The sequence below is a fragment of the Balaenoptera borealis genome (genome assembly GCF_965194805.1).
Source record: "Balaenoptera borealis genome assembly, chromosome: 4".
Taxonomy (NCBI): Eukaryota; Metazoa; Chordata; class Mammalia; order Artiodactyla; family Balaenopteridae; genus Balaenoptera; species Balaenoptera borealis.
In genome coordinates this window covers 40674507-40689741 of record NC_138861.1, presented here as the reverse complement: position 1 = coordinate 40689741, position 15235 = coordinate 40674507, and the positions used below count along the sequence as shown (strand labels likewise).

The 15235-nt window shown below is 34.8% G+C and overlaps 1 protein-coding gene and 1 long non-coding RNA gene across 5 annotated transcripts in view; one reads left to right on the top strand and one right to left on the bottom strand.

Annotated features, from left to right (window-relative positions):
- LRBA (LPS responsive beige-like anchor protein) overlaps positions 1–15235 on the top strand; it is a 735668-nt gene that overhangs the window by 707009 nt on the left and 13424 nt on the right. The gene's annotated exons all lie outside the window — the stretch shown is intronic.
- Positions 6179–15234, bottom strand: LOC309627260. Its single transcript, XR_014243637.1, has 2 exons — positions 10245–15234; positions 6179–9936 (listed from the first exon to the last, which is right to left on the bottom strand). It is a non-coding gene; the product is annotated as an uncharacterized lncRNA (long non-coding RNA).

Below are 15235 nucleotides of genomic sequence, written 5' to 3'. Positions count from 1 at the left end.
TTCAAGCATGAAATCTCATTTTTCATGTTATCGGTTATTCTTATGATCTGAAAATGCTAGTTCTGCATTGATAATGGCTGTCACCAAATAAAATAGAGGTGTTTCATTCACAAACAATAAGATATAACATAAAAGAGCAATCACATATTATCTTGTTTATTGAATTCATGTTTTAAAAGAGCAAAAACATTATAATTTCATGGAAACAAACCAGTCTTTAGAAAAAATATGCTTTCATTTACATATTAAAAGATAAAACAGGTCATAAAAGGCCAATATGGAATATTCAAATTGGCTCTTGGTTTTTCAGATGGGAAATGAAAATGTTCACCAACAGCCTTAAACATCTTTATGAAACTATGCTGAAGGCAGTAAAACAAAAAATGTGTAACCATTTAAAATTGTAATTCACAGAAGGCAAAAAAGGAAGCAGCTACCATTAAAACCAGTCGCACACAGCTGCAGAAAAGAAATGGCTTTAGAAAAACACATTAAGAAGTAGGAAAAAACAATTAAAGGGACCACCTGAAAAATGAGAATTTAATTAAAATGATTATGACAACACTGAAGAGTTCCTGCAAGAATAGCTTTAGATTTTTACTTCATAAGGTAGAGCATTTTAACTGCTCTTAAATATTTACAGTTTCTTAATTTAAAGCAAGTTGCAATGTATTTTGTTAAGGAAGGATCATGTTGTTCCTGATTACTTTACCTGAATACTGTGGTACTTACTTCTGTCCCTCAGTCCCAAATTATAAAACAGTCTGAATATGTTTAAGTCCATCATATTTTGAATTGACTTCTTAAAGTTATGCTTATTAAATGTATATTATTTGTATGAAAGTGAAACCTTCTAAAAAAATTTACTCAAGAGCCAGTACAGTTTTAAAAGAAGTGTATGCAAAGTACTTTTATCAACATTGTGTCTGCTTTGTATGTATTTTGTTTGGTGTGGTGGTGAATCAAAGTTTTTACTTTATGAACCTCTAATATGTATTTCTTATCTTAATCAGAACAGGGGTAATTCCCTATACTAATAGAATATGAAAAGTAACTTCAAGGCTGTGATGCTATGGGTAATACAGTCTTTATAGTCAGATCAAACTTTAGTATGTGTGTCTATATGGGGAAGTAGTGTGTATCTCTCATATTTACACAACATCCCATTTTATATGTAATTACAATAATTTTAAATATGTAAATTTCAGGGATTTTTTTTTTTTTTCACATTCTTTTGAGAAATACTTCGTGTTCTTTTCATTATGGAGTCTTACATTCTCCTTCTTTCTGGCCTTTTAGGATGAGTGACTACTTTCAATTTCTTTTTTTTCTGTTTCTATAAATTCAGTTATTGAGATTCACTAAATTATCTCAGACAAACCTAGATTTGACATAGGTAATAAGTATACCATTTTGTTATTTACGTGAAAATATTTAGGAAGAGCTTTCTTTTGCTTTAAAATCGTGTGAGATGTTTCATGCACATATAGCAATCTAAATGAAAAAAAGATTTTTTTTTGTTTTGTTTTTTTTACTTCTTTGACCTAACCACGTTCTATATGTCATTACCAATGGGTATGTTGAGAAGTAGCTAAAGGCTACTTCTGTAAACCTAGCTACACTTGTATGTAATTGTTGTTACATTTCAAAAATTTAAGTATATTTTAAAACTAGAAATATTCAGCTTTTCCAGAAGGGAGAAATATATATATATGTATGTTTAAATACCTTGTAAATCACCCTAGAGATGGTTTTTACATGTATGACATTTTAAGAAATGAATCAAGTAGGACTGACCAAATCGTGGAGTTTAGAGTAAAACAAAGCTAAGTTCTAAGCTTTGCTGTGCTGTCTTGTCTATGAAATGAAAGCAACAATAGTAACTGACTTAAGGTGTTATCAGAAGCACAGAATGCTTAGAACAAATAAATCACCACACAAACACCATCTTGCTGGCATTAGAGTATATATTATAATGTTCTTTTTTTCATAAAGCACTTCATCTATACCCTCATTGTCTGCAGTATGGTGGACAATAAGTCTTAGTAATGCTGGTAATGAAAAGGGAAAAAAAAAAAAAGAATAACGTAACAGCACATCTAATAAAAATTTTAGAAAATTATAATGCATCTTGACTAAATTAAATTACCTTTCTCAAAGTGAACCTCGGCCTTTTTGGCCCTTTTGTAACGTCTGATGTCCCAATTTAATTTTGCTTTAGCTTTGAAGGATGAATCTGGGAAAAAGACAAATAGGCACTTTTTCATATAATGAGAATTTCCACACATTAGAATAGAAAAATGAACAAGCCAGTCTAAGCTTTTCAAACGAAAATGACAAACAAACAAAAACAAAGACATTTTTACCGCGTGTGAACTGTTTTAAACATTCATGAGAGCTGGTTCGGATTTTATAAGCCTGTGGCTCATTGATGGCTCCATGACGCAGCCGCTGAAGCCACAGCTTTTCAGATGAGGAATTTTAGGTTATGCTTATTTCTGTGTTGTATCTCTTGGATGAAATATAATTGACCTTTAAGAAATAATCAGGCTTTTATATACATAACGGCAGTGTGGTCTCTAAATGCATACAGTGCCTCAACTTAAATTTTTGAATTTAGACTTTTTTCTTGCTCGGAAGGAAAATGGGTGAATTTTTTAAAAACTAGGCTATTGCTTTTCCTGCATTTTATAGGTCTCATTCAAGTATTTAGCTTTTTTATTTTAAAAATCATGAGAATAAGCTAGTAATTTTACTTGCTAGTGTCATAAGCCTATGCCATTTTCTCCAAATCTAATATTAATGCTGTATGTAAAGTTGTTAGCTTTAGTACTATTTTTTAAAAAATCATGTTATCCACTGTTAATAAGCACATTGTTCAGGTAAAATCAAGCTAATTCAAACTGGATAAAACCTATATATAGTATAATTTGAGGCTTTTAAAAGGATGCACATGTTTTATGAAATCTGCCTAGATTATGTAGCAAAAGCCTTATTTTCCTATATGACAGATAGTGTTTCATTTTTGACTCTATTGTCTTGTGATAGTTATCTCCTGTGGGATGCAGTTTTCTTAATGAGGAAAAAAATTAAGATAGGATTCCATTTAGTTGTAGATTTTTTAAATAAAATTAACCAAGAACATTTCAAAGAAAGACGTTTTCTACATGGAAGCATCTCTCTCTTTGCCCTAGTACTCTGTGTGTTTTAGAACTGAATCTTGTCCACCAAAATGCTTTTCCTGGAATACTCATTTTTCTATCCAGACTGTACATTTCCAGATTTTGAAGAAAATGTTCCCTGATGCATTCAGTTGACATTTAAATACTTTAAACTTTAAAATGATCTTATAATCAAGGTGAATATTTACAAGAGTTATTTATCCACTATTTTTATATTGTATTAATAGATCATAAACTTAAAATCAAATACTTATTAAGCATCTAAAAGGAAATGCTTATTAAGCATTTTTAGGTATCTGAGTAATTTTTTAAAAGCCACAGTTGATTAGCTTTAGAAGAAAATGGTCGCTGACTATGAGGTGTTGCATAGATGCTGTGTAGTATTTCAGCAAAGTAGTTTTCCATCCTCGCATTCTGTTTTTGATTTGATTGAAAGGTGGCATTTTTTTTTCCTCTTTGCAATCAGACATGCTAATCTATGTCAGCTTTCTCCTTTATGGGAATGGCGTCTACTGAAAAAAAAAAAAAGTTTTTTTCATAACCAGATTCTGTTCTTTAAGAATATTTCAGCACCGTCAATTAGAAGGAAGGTTTTATTAACCATAAGGCTAGCACAAACAGACCACAGAGCTGTTTTTTAAAGTACTGTATGCCATAGCTGCCCTGCTTTTTCTCTGTCTAAAACTTCATTTTGTTAGACTCTCATCAATCACTTAAGTCATTACCGTAAATCCTACTGTTGTTAATTTTACTAGTATCACCCTAATGAGACATTCCTGCTATAATTAAAAATGAATTCTAACTTTAAGGCATTCTAAATTTTTTTTAATGAATTTAGAATGATCTTGCCATATGACCATAAATACCACTGATATACATAACCTACTCATCAAGTCTATAAGAAAAGTGGTATCACAATATGTCCAGGTGTGACTTATTTACTGGTTGCCTCTGTGCACATGTGCTTATGCATATGTATATTTTTGTGCACATATTTAGGAATTATGTTCTTTTTATCGTAAAGCCTAATACGCTTTACTAAGCTACAGATAAATCCTTATTCTTTGTCTTGCCAAAAATATAGGTGGATGTAACACAAGCAGTATGACTCCCCGTAAGTAGGTGTCCTAGAGCACCATCTGCTGGATGCATTTGGGGACTTAATGTTGGTAAAATTGAAAATCAGTACTTGTTAAAACAGGTGTACTTTGTTTTTAATTGCCTGTGATGTATTATTTATGGTTCACAAATGTCAAGATATGTACATCTGTGTTGAACCATATGAGTTTGTAAAAGAAATAACTTTCTTCTTTTGCCCTGCACTAATATGGATTTGGAATGTTATAATAAATATTTTGTTTAAGGAAAAAGTAGACACAATATATACCTAATGAAACAAAGCATCACAGTTTGTCATGAAATAAACTCTTATTAATTGCAGGTCTTCAGTAAGCTACAGTTGGAGAAACTTGTTTAGATGATATTTTAACTTTAGTTTCCTTATGTTCACTAGATTCTGAATATGAAAGCAACATTTGAAACAAATAGCTTTTTTTATATCTGGGATATGACTCCATCCGATTCTTTGTCAAGAACATGAGTTCTTATATGTAACTCATCAAGAACTTTCCTCGTGGCCCGACTTTTGGTTTGCACTATTGCACTAACACTAAGATTGCCCTGTATTTTTCTTTTTTCCGTGAAGAATTCATCAAGCAGTGTTTGAAGCAATATGTTGGCAGTGTTCAAGTTCAGGTGACATTAAAACTATGTCTATGAAATTCTCCAGAAGGTCCAGGATGTTTAGTGCTCCATGATGTAATGCAGGCCCTCCCGTTTCAGCAAAACAACTCTGTATTTACTGCTTGTAACTAATAGTAGATGTGGTAAAAGGAATTATATTCATATGGCAAATGAATACAACCTTAATGTGCACCATATGCAGAGTGGTGGGCTGATGTGCCAATATATCACATTTATTTACCTTGTTTAGTTGCAGAAAAAAATGACTAGACCATTCAGCCCATAGGCTCTGACCATATAAATATGGGAACAGAAGAACTGATGATTTATGCCCTCAAATTGGAACTGAGTATCTTCATATGTAGGCTTTAATAGTGCAACATCAAAGAAAATTGTCTAATACTTTATGCTCAGATAGGAAATTTAATTTCAAACAATGGCCGGAATTAACCATTAGTTAGAAGGTACAGATTCTCTCTAGTCAACTAAGTATAGTCTCTCGAAGAAAATGGTAAATGTGTCTTCTTTCATTTAATTGAGACTGAATATACTCTGAAATTGCAAGCTGCTTCCTCACCCCCCTTCCTTTTTTAAGCCTAAAATCGGGAGCCTTCTGCTTTTGGAATGTTGCATGTGAGAGAGAGAAAGAGTGAGAGGGAGATTACTGTAGAACTACTAAGGATTCGTTTACTGAAGACCTCCTGGAACAGCATGTTAGACTGACTTTACCACCTTCCAAAGAGTTTGCTTCTTTAGAGAAACTATATGACAACTTTGTGCATGTGTACCTCGTGTTGTACTTTAGATAGTCCTGAGAATTCATGAAAAGAGACCCATTTTTATATGAAACTAAGTATTAAATGCCTCTGATGATTTCTTTTACAGTTGCCCTGTTTTTAAAAGTAATTTTTTTCACATTCAAAGAGGTTTGGTCAGACTTCATATTTTGGATTTGAAGTGTTTTTAGGTAGGAAAAAAAATCCTTAGAATTCTTTCTGCCTCTCCTAGCTGAGGTCTTCATGACCGTTGAGCTTTTTAGCTTTTCTTCTCATAGCTTGTAACTTTCTACAACTGAGAGATTGCTTTATTTCCTTAGGGTGAGCAGGGTCAGGACGTTTCTTTTTCTTTTTTTTTTTAATTGAGATATAATTGACACATAACATTATTTGAGTTTCAGGGGCACAACATCATGATTTGATATTTGTATGTATTACAAAACGATCACCACACAGTTACACACTTTTTTCCAATGCTGAGAACTTTTAGGATCTACTCTCTCAGCAACTTTCAAATATACAATACAGTATTATTAACTATAATCACCATGCTGTACATTACATCCCCAGGACTTATTCACTTTATAAGTGGGAGTTTGTACCTTTTGACCATCTTTGCCCATTTCGCCCACTCCCTACCTCTGGCAAACACCTCTGGCAGTCTGTTCTCTGTATCTATGAGTTTGGTGGGTTGTTTTTTTTTTTTAATTCTACATGTAAGTGAGATCATAGAGTATTTGTCTTTCTCTGTCTGACTTATTTCACGTAGCATAATGCCCTTAAGGTGTATCCATGTTGTCACAAATGGCAAGATTTCCTTCTTTTTTGTGGATGAATAATATTCCATCGTGTGTGTGTGTGTGTGTGTGTAGCATTTTGTTTATCCATTCATCTATCAGTGGACACTTAGGTTGTTTCCATGTCCATTGTCCATTGTGAATAATGTTCATTCACAATTGTGAATAATGTTGCAGTGAACATGGGGGTGCAAATATCTTCTTGAATTAGTGTCTTCATTTCCCTCAGATAAATACCTAGAAGTGGAGTTACTGGATCATGTGGTAGTTATATTTTTAATTTTTTGAGGAACCTCCATACTGTTTTCCGTAGTGTTTGCACCAATTTACATTCCCACCAACAGTTCACAGGGGTTCCCTTTTCTCCACTTTTTAATCAACACTTGGTATTTCTTGTCCTTTTGATAAAAGCCATTCTAACAGGTATGAGATGTATCTCATTGTGGTAAGCATTTCCCTGGTGATAAGTGATGTTGAGTACCTTTTCCTGTACTTGTTAGCCGTCCATATGTCTTCATTGTAAAAAATGTCTGTTCAGAGCCTCTGCCCATTTTTAAATTAGACTGTTCTTTTGATATTGAGTTACATGAATTTTTATGTGTTTTGGATATTAATCCCTTATCAGGGATATGATCTGTAAATATTTTCTCCCATTCCATAGGTTGCCTTTTCATTTAGTTGATGGTTTCCTTTGCTGTGCAGAAGCTTTTTAGCTTGATGTAATCCCACTTGTTTATTTTTTACTTTTGTTGCCTTTGCTTTTGGTGTCAAATCCAGGATGTTTCTAATAGCTAAAGATGTGAAAACCCTCTATACTTTTCACTAGTGGCTTACTTATGTATCTTTAACAAAGGAACCTTAAAAATGTTAAGGAGGACAAATTACAAAGAATTTTATGTGACTTGAGTATTTAGGATAGATAGATAAAAATAGTTATGTTTTCATATTCATAAGAATGGTAATGTTACTTTTCAAAAAATATGAACAAGATTTCCTTTCAACAACTTTTCTAAGTATCTGCATTCTTTTTTGGAGGCAGAGTTTTATAATGTTTATGTTTACTAGACACTCATATGCAGCTACAGGAGCTATCAGTGAATTAGAGCCAAAAATAAGACCGTCTGTGGGGAATTAGCAAGTGAAAAAGTCTCAAGAAAGTAGGATAAAAGAAGTACATTAGTTAAGTAAAGTTTGATATGCCCACACAATGAAAGACTGTACAGCCATTAACATATTATGCATTGTGATATTGACGTGGAAGGATATGCTCTCTGTATTGTTAAGTGTAAAAGATCACCAAACTACATGTATAATATGATATATTTTAAGTGTCTGTGCCTGTGTGTGTATACCTTGTATGTATGTATGTATATTTACTATATACATATATTTATTTAATATTACTATGTATATTTACATATAGAAAAAAATCTGGAACGGTAACCAGTAAATGTTAGCAATGGTTGTTTTTAGGTAGTGGAATTTAGAGGCAGTTTTTCATTTTCTTCTTCATAATTTACTAAATTATATGAATGTTTTATAATGAGCATGTATTATTTTAATAAGAGACAATAAAGATATTTTATTTGGGAGGAAAATACCTAATTATTGTAAAGTACCTTCCCTTTCTGCTCTAGGCTTCATGCCCTAGTTGTATCAGAATTAAATGGATTGTCAGGGAAGGTTGGAAAGTCTAAAAAAAGGAGGAATGGGAGAAATCAAAGTATAATTTCTAGAAATGAAGGTATATTTTCTCCCTGACTGGAAACAATAGTAATGAGAACAATCTCTAATTGGCATTTATGTGGCACAGGATCAGATATTATACTTTTGCTGGAGAGAGGGTCTGCAATAGAGGGTGAAAATACTGCTACTGCTTGTACTACTAGATTATACTTATTGAGCGCCCACTACACACCAGGCACCATCCTAAACACTTCACGTAGTAACTCATTAATCCTCATTGTAGTCCTGGTATTATCCTTGCTTTATAGCTGAGGCACAGACAGAGTATTAGTATGCCTCTACTTTCTGCCCTGGGTCTTGAAGTTCCTAGATCTTACTAGAACTATGAGAACTTGCCCAAGGGAGGTGGCATAGCTAGCAATGCTGTAGCCTGGATTCAAACCCAGGCACTCTAGGCCAGAGACACCATTCTTAACCACTAAACTGTACAGCATTTTTAATTTGATTTCATTGGATCGTCATCTGTAGAGAATTTGATACAACCTTGTCACTAAAGCCATCTTAGGATTTGCAAAGGACAATATAGAGATAATTTTGTTAGTACTGAGTTCTTAAGACAGTATATGTCATGATAGGATTTTGTACTTTTTAAATATTATTACACAAGTTAGGGTTATACTTTAAGTATACAATTGTTGGTATATACTCACACAAACCCATTTTCCAATGTAGTCTTAGAAGATGATTCCATTGTCATAAACTTATGTATATATGTTTTTAAGTTTATATATATAAGTTTATATGAGATATATTGATATATATATCATAGAAGAGGAGAAAGGTTATAAATCAAGAACTTAATATTATTGTTTTTTGTACCAATATTGTATTGTCTTGCATTAATAATTCTAACAGTATTTACAAAAGGAAGCTACCAAATTTTACTGTTGGTTGTCACATCCTAAATGCAGCTATGTCTTATTTTCTGCAGTGTATATGTTTAACCAGATCAACATTTTTTCACCAAAAAGGCCATAATGAAAGGAGAGGAGAGGGAAGAGTTGGTAGAGATGGAATAAATAGAACAAACTCAAATAATTTCTCTTTGTATAATTAAAATGTAGTGTTATAATTCTCATTGAAAAATTAGGAAGTTAGTGGAAAGATTTAAGAAACATTTAACAACTAACCTCATTTCCGCTTCAGAAAAGCCATTTCCTCTCTCGATTTACCATTATGGTGTGAGCCACTTGAGAAACTTTAGTATTCAATTTTCATATGAATTTTTTTGTTGATGAATGTTTACAGTAATCAAATGTAATTAAAGTGGAACAGAAGGCATGTGCAAAACAAAAGTATCCAGCTTTAGGAAATGGCTGGCATGTATAACACCTAGATTTTCTTAAATCTATATATACTTACTAACTTAATTATATATTTAGGTCCTTAAACTTACATTTTCTTTCAAAATGAGTACTCTATTGAAATGATTTTCTTTTTTGTTTTATGTCTCTAAGAGGTCAGATGGTATTAGATTTTACTAACCTGGAAAATTATATTGGTTGTTTTTATTTTAGGACTTCATTAATTGATGGTAAATATTCATTTTATATAAAAATTAAGTTGTAATAAATAGTTTGGACTTCAGTACAGCTTTTTGACCTTTCCAATAATAGGTATTTATAATTAGCAGGCTTATAGTAAGGTCAACAAAACCTGATCCAATGACAATTTAAAATCAAACCATTTGGGCTTCCCTGATGGCGCAGTGGTTGAGAATCTGCCTGCCAATGCAGGGGACACGGGTTCGAGCCCTGGTCTGGGAAGATCCCACATGCCGCGGGGCAACTAAGCCCGTGAGCCACAACTACTGAGCCTGCGCGTCTGGAGCCTGTGCTGCGCAACAAGAGAGGCCACGATAGTGAGGGGCCCGCGCACCGCGATGAAGAGTGGCCCCCACTTGCCGCAACTAGAGAAAGCCCTCGCACAGAAATGAAGACCCAACACAGCCAAAAATAAATAAATTAATTAATTAATTAAAAAAAAATCAAACCATTTACAAATACAAGGTCATATTTTTTCCCCTCCTTGTTTCCACAGTGCATTGCACATAATACATACCCAGTAAATGTTATTAAGTGAAGGAGTGAAGGAATGAATGAGTAGACAAATGGGAAATGTTAACTTCTGTCCCAAGAGTCATCTAAACTATTAATTGGAAGAGCTAATTTCATTTCTAGAAAACTAAGACTAGGAAAGTGTTGAACTGCCCTTCATTTCATGATAGATGATATGAAAAAGGTAAAGGAATGAAGGGGATTCTCTCTCTGCTAATAACATATTTAAACTGCTAATGAGAACTTTGCAGTGCCTTTTTAAAGCAATTTAATTTTCATTAAGACTGAGGAGACGGTGCCAAAAATACCAAGAACTTTATTCATTTTTAAAAATGTAACTCAGAGTTTGCCAGAAATACGTGTCAGGTCTATTTTTACCTAGCTTTTAATCCCCTTTGCCTTAACGGAGACAGATCTTTTGAAATATTTTTCTCATTGGATATTTATGAACAGATACTAGAGAAATTACTGTTTCCTCCTTCTCTTCTTTCAGGTCCATTTGATGGAGAAATACACTTAGTGTTACGAGGCCACCAAAGGAACACATTTAATAGCAGCGTTTGTTTTTCTGCCTAATGGTGTAAAACATTTCACGTAATATTTTAAAACATAAGTCCAATATAAATGCTAAGTGGGTATTAGGGAGATCTTGTGCTGCTTAAATGCAAGTTGGGTTGTTACAATGGTGTCCGTAAGTTAGTAACTGATATTTGGTATTACGTACTGAGAAAAGCACATCTGTAAAAACTAGTGTGTCCTGGTATTCGTGGCAGGATTTGGACTGTCTTTAATCTCCTTTGACTTGTTCATCTTCCTTTAAGGCCATCCATAAAGATGCACTGAGTATCCTTTTCAGCCTTTGGTTAGGATTTGCATCAGTAGTCATAAACCTGCTCTCCGGACAAAGACACCCTTTCCTTTGAAGTAATTGCTCAAGCTTTTCAAAGCAGTCCAAGAAGTCTATCCTCTTTCTCTTTATTTTTCTTTAAGAAGAGTTTGAAGTGTAGCCCCTTAAACTAGCAGCAAGATAAATTTTTCTCTTCAGCTTTATTGAAAGCCATGACGATTTTTCAAGCAGTAAGACTTTAAAAGGTTCTTAAGGGAATGTGTTCTGCTTTATGATCTAGCTTTTGGTAGATCCTACTATCTCAGAAAGCAAAAGTAAAGACTTTTTGTATCCATTAACTACTGCAAATTTTTATCAAAGAATTAACCTGATATTTTTCAGAAGACTTTTTCCCCTGCTCCTTACTCAGTTTAGAGACTTCAATGAGAGATGCCCATAGCTTTTGGGGTCTTTGAAAAAGTAATACATGGACAGTATTGTCTTATTTGAGCTGATTTCCCCTCTAGGTATTAACTCTGTGGGTTGACAGGTAGTTGGGAGGGGCAGATTTAGATGGGTGCTGCAGTCAGAATGTTATATGGTCCCCAGATTTTGTTTCTAGGCTTTGCAAACAAATATACACAGACACATATGTATATCGTTATTGGTATGTGGGATGTTATTGCTGTGTTGCAGGATGATGTATAAGGATGTAACTATGGAGAAATAAATAGATTCTGTGAGCCACATATGAAGCCTGTGTTCCGCCTCCCATCAACCCTTCTACCCTTCATAATTTCATTCCAAAGGGGTTCCCAAAATATCTGTTGAACTTATTAGTTTGGACCTGTTGGATTTAAATCCCATATCATAGAATTCTATTTTCTGTAGTGAACTTTTAATACATAAAACATTTCGTTTATTGAAACTTATAAAAATCCAACTATTTATTTTGAACAGATTTTTTAATGAGAAAATGTAAAGAACACCCAACCTGCACTGCATATAATAAAGGGAATACAAACTTTAGTCTTTAAACAAGACTGGAAATGGCTTTTCTTAGAGGAAATGATATCTCTTCTCATATTGTTGTATGTGGATTTTTAGAGGCCATTAATGTGCGTTTCCTAAAGGGGAGGAAAGTTCAGTAGCAGGATCTTTTTTTTACTAGACATCTAGTGAGTGTTTGTGGAACCAGTTACCTGAGTAGAACCCAATGATCATAAGTTTACCCTTATGCTTTCAATTTGGTTTTTTCTCTTTCCTTTCCTTCCCTTTCCTTTCTGCTTTCTCCTTTTTTCCCCCCATATTCCCTGGATTGTCTAACCTGCTTCCTGGTTTAGAAAACATTTTGCCAAACTTTGAAGCCAGAGTCCTAGCATTGAACAGGCCTTTATTTAGAGATCAGGTCCTAGGAAAAGGAAAATCTCTTTTCAGTTTTGAAATTAAACAGCATGCACATGTGTCTTCTGATTGGTGGAGGGGCAAATGATTGGCACAGTGTAGATTACTGGAAAATATTATTTTGTAAGTAAAGCATACTTATAAAAATCTTAATTATGAGTTTACAAAAAAGAATGCTTATATCTTAATTCACTTTATGGGGTAAATTGTGAGGCTTCCTAAACTCTAACTTTATTGTCATAGAAAATTCTCAGTATTTCACTGTTTTACATTAAAGAAAGAAATCCAGTTGACAGCAATCCTCTCACTTCCTCCCCATGTCCCTGAGAAAATATTCTTAGATCTAGAAAACAAAAAATTAGCATTGGCATGCTTAAGTGACAACGTCCTCTGTGTCCCCACTATCCATCTGTCCTTCGTTTACTTTGGCTTACACTTAGATTGCTTTCAGTTGTCATCAGTTTTCCTTCAGACCCTCATTTTCCACTGAGGAATTCCAAGACAATTCAAGTTAAAACACAAATCTTGTCCCCCATAAAATGGTACCTTATGAAAACAAAAAAGGAACAATCACACTGAAAATATATTCCTTAGATCTTAATGATTTTAATTCTTGATTTTAAAAAAGTTGCCAACAGGTATAACTAGACATTTCAAAAATAACATTGTATGGTATTTTCGTGGAATATAGAGCATCTTGGGATGGGGGATGGAGAGGACCATGAATCGGGGCTGAAGTATTGGTAACTTTTAAAAATATTTCTGTTTTTTGTGGCAAGACTTATCTCCAGCAGAAAGTTAAGTAGTTCAGATAGGTTTGTAATATTTGCTTCTTTTCTTAACAAATTTACCAAATTTGTATGCTTTTTAAGGGAAAAAAATAGCTGCTATTGTAACAAATGCTTTCTGGTTTGGAAAATATCAAGTAAACTTTGTATTTAAGGTGGGTTTCTCTCCCCAAAGAAGTTTTAAAAGTGAATCAAATGAAACCAAGCCCCTTGTTCTACTTATCCCCTGGCCTTTTACTGTGCCATTTGAGGTCTCTCTTGGTCACCAAGCATGCAAGCCAGTTTCCGAGTCTGACTGCACATAGCACGGCCAACGTGGAACAGAGTTTGATGTGATGCCTTTTCACCCACGTCTCACTCAGAAGTACCTAGAGTCACCAAGAGTGAGGAAGGACGCTGTGGGGACACCGCTGTGCATCACGCAGTCCAATAAATGCATTGTAATAATTACGTGAGACGACCAGACATGAAGTAACTGCAGGCTCTGGAGGCAGCGGGGCCAGAAGCACAGAAACCAGGCCCTGTCTTCACAGTAGAGGCCCTCTCCTGGTCTGCGCATTCAATAAATCCTACTTTCCTTCTTCCCCTCCCCACCCCCCAGGAAAACATAGGCATGTACAGAAATTTGCATGACATTTCAAAGAACACATTGACCATCGTAAAAACCACTAGTTAATTTTTGGGACCAGCAGCATTTGCCTTTCCAAGGACAGTAGGTTTCTGCTGCATTTTCCCTGATCTGCCAGATCTCTCTCCTCAGGGTAGGTGACTGTTCCAAGGATAGCCAAGGGTATGGGGTTAGGATGACAAGTTCTTCTTTCCCACAGAGTTCCACAGCTGGTAGTAGTGACCTGTTTTCTGGGCATAGTTGCCCCTGTGGATCACACAGTGTCATTTGTCAATCTTACTATAAAAGCAGTCCTAATCAAGGGAATCTCAGAGTGCTGACAGGGTCCTGCTCACTGGTCCACTTCATGAAGGCGTTTTGTGTCCTTGTCCCCAGAGACTATAAAAGTAGAGGACTAGTTTGTCTGGAAATAGTATTCTGCAGGCTAAATATGGAATTCAGTTTCCCCTGTGGCTTGGCACGAAGCACGGCGCAGATGGACCCCGTGGCGCCGGCCCCTGGTGGGGTGCCCCCACAGCCAACCACAGTTTTCCTTTTAGTTTGGGACTGAGGCACAGGATGACTTCTTCTACCTGTGAAGACGTTTTGAAACATCTTCCATGATTTGCAGAGTCCTTTTCTGTCCCACCTTCACCCTCCTCCCCTAATGTTCAGTCACTGTCAGTAGAATTACATTTAATACTAATAGTTTTACTCCCCCTCTGTTCTTTGAATGAACCATGGAGAAATATACTCTGTAAGATTTTACATCAGGATAACACATAGGCTTGGGAAAGACAATAGGTATTTAAGAGAGGGGCTGCCTTGAGTATCATGAATCCTAGTTCAGACCATCTTCATCCTGACAGGGGTCTCACTGGCCCAGAGGAGGGCTGGGTAAGGGGGGAGAGGAGGAGGCCACCTTTCTTTGAAATGTGAATTAAGCCACAGTCCCTACCCTTATAATCATCCATCCAAAAATCATTTAATCAAAGGACTCATATTTGTATTTGCAAAGTATCTGAGGCAGTTTATAATACAGATTTTGTTTTATTTTTGTTCTGTTTTAAACTATTGTTGCTTGATAATCACGTAAGGCTTAGAAATTCAGCACCATGTGTTCCTCAAACTATAGCAGATAGTTTGCATCTATTCCTAAAATAGGATTTGGGGACAAATTCCCAAACTATAAATTAAAGATTTAAGCATTATGGGAATCAGGAACAAATGACTGATGATTTAATCTGAGTAGAGGGAGGTCATCCCCTGCATGAACTTGAATTGATTTGTTCGTTTAATCTTTCTTTCC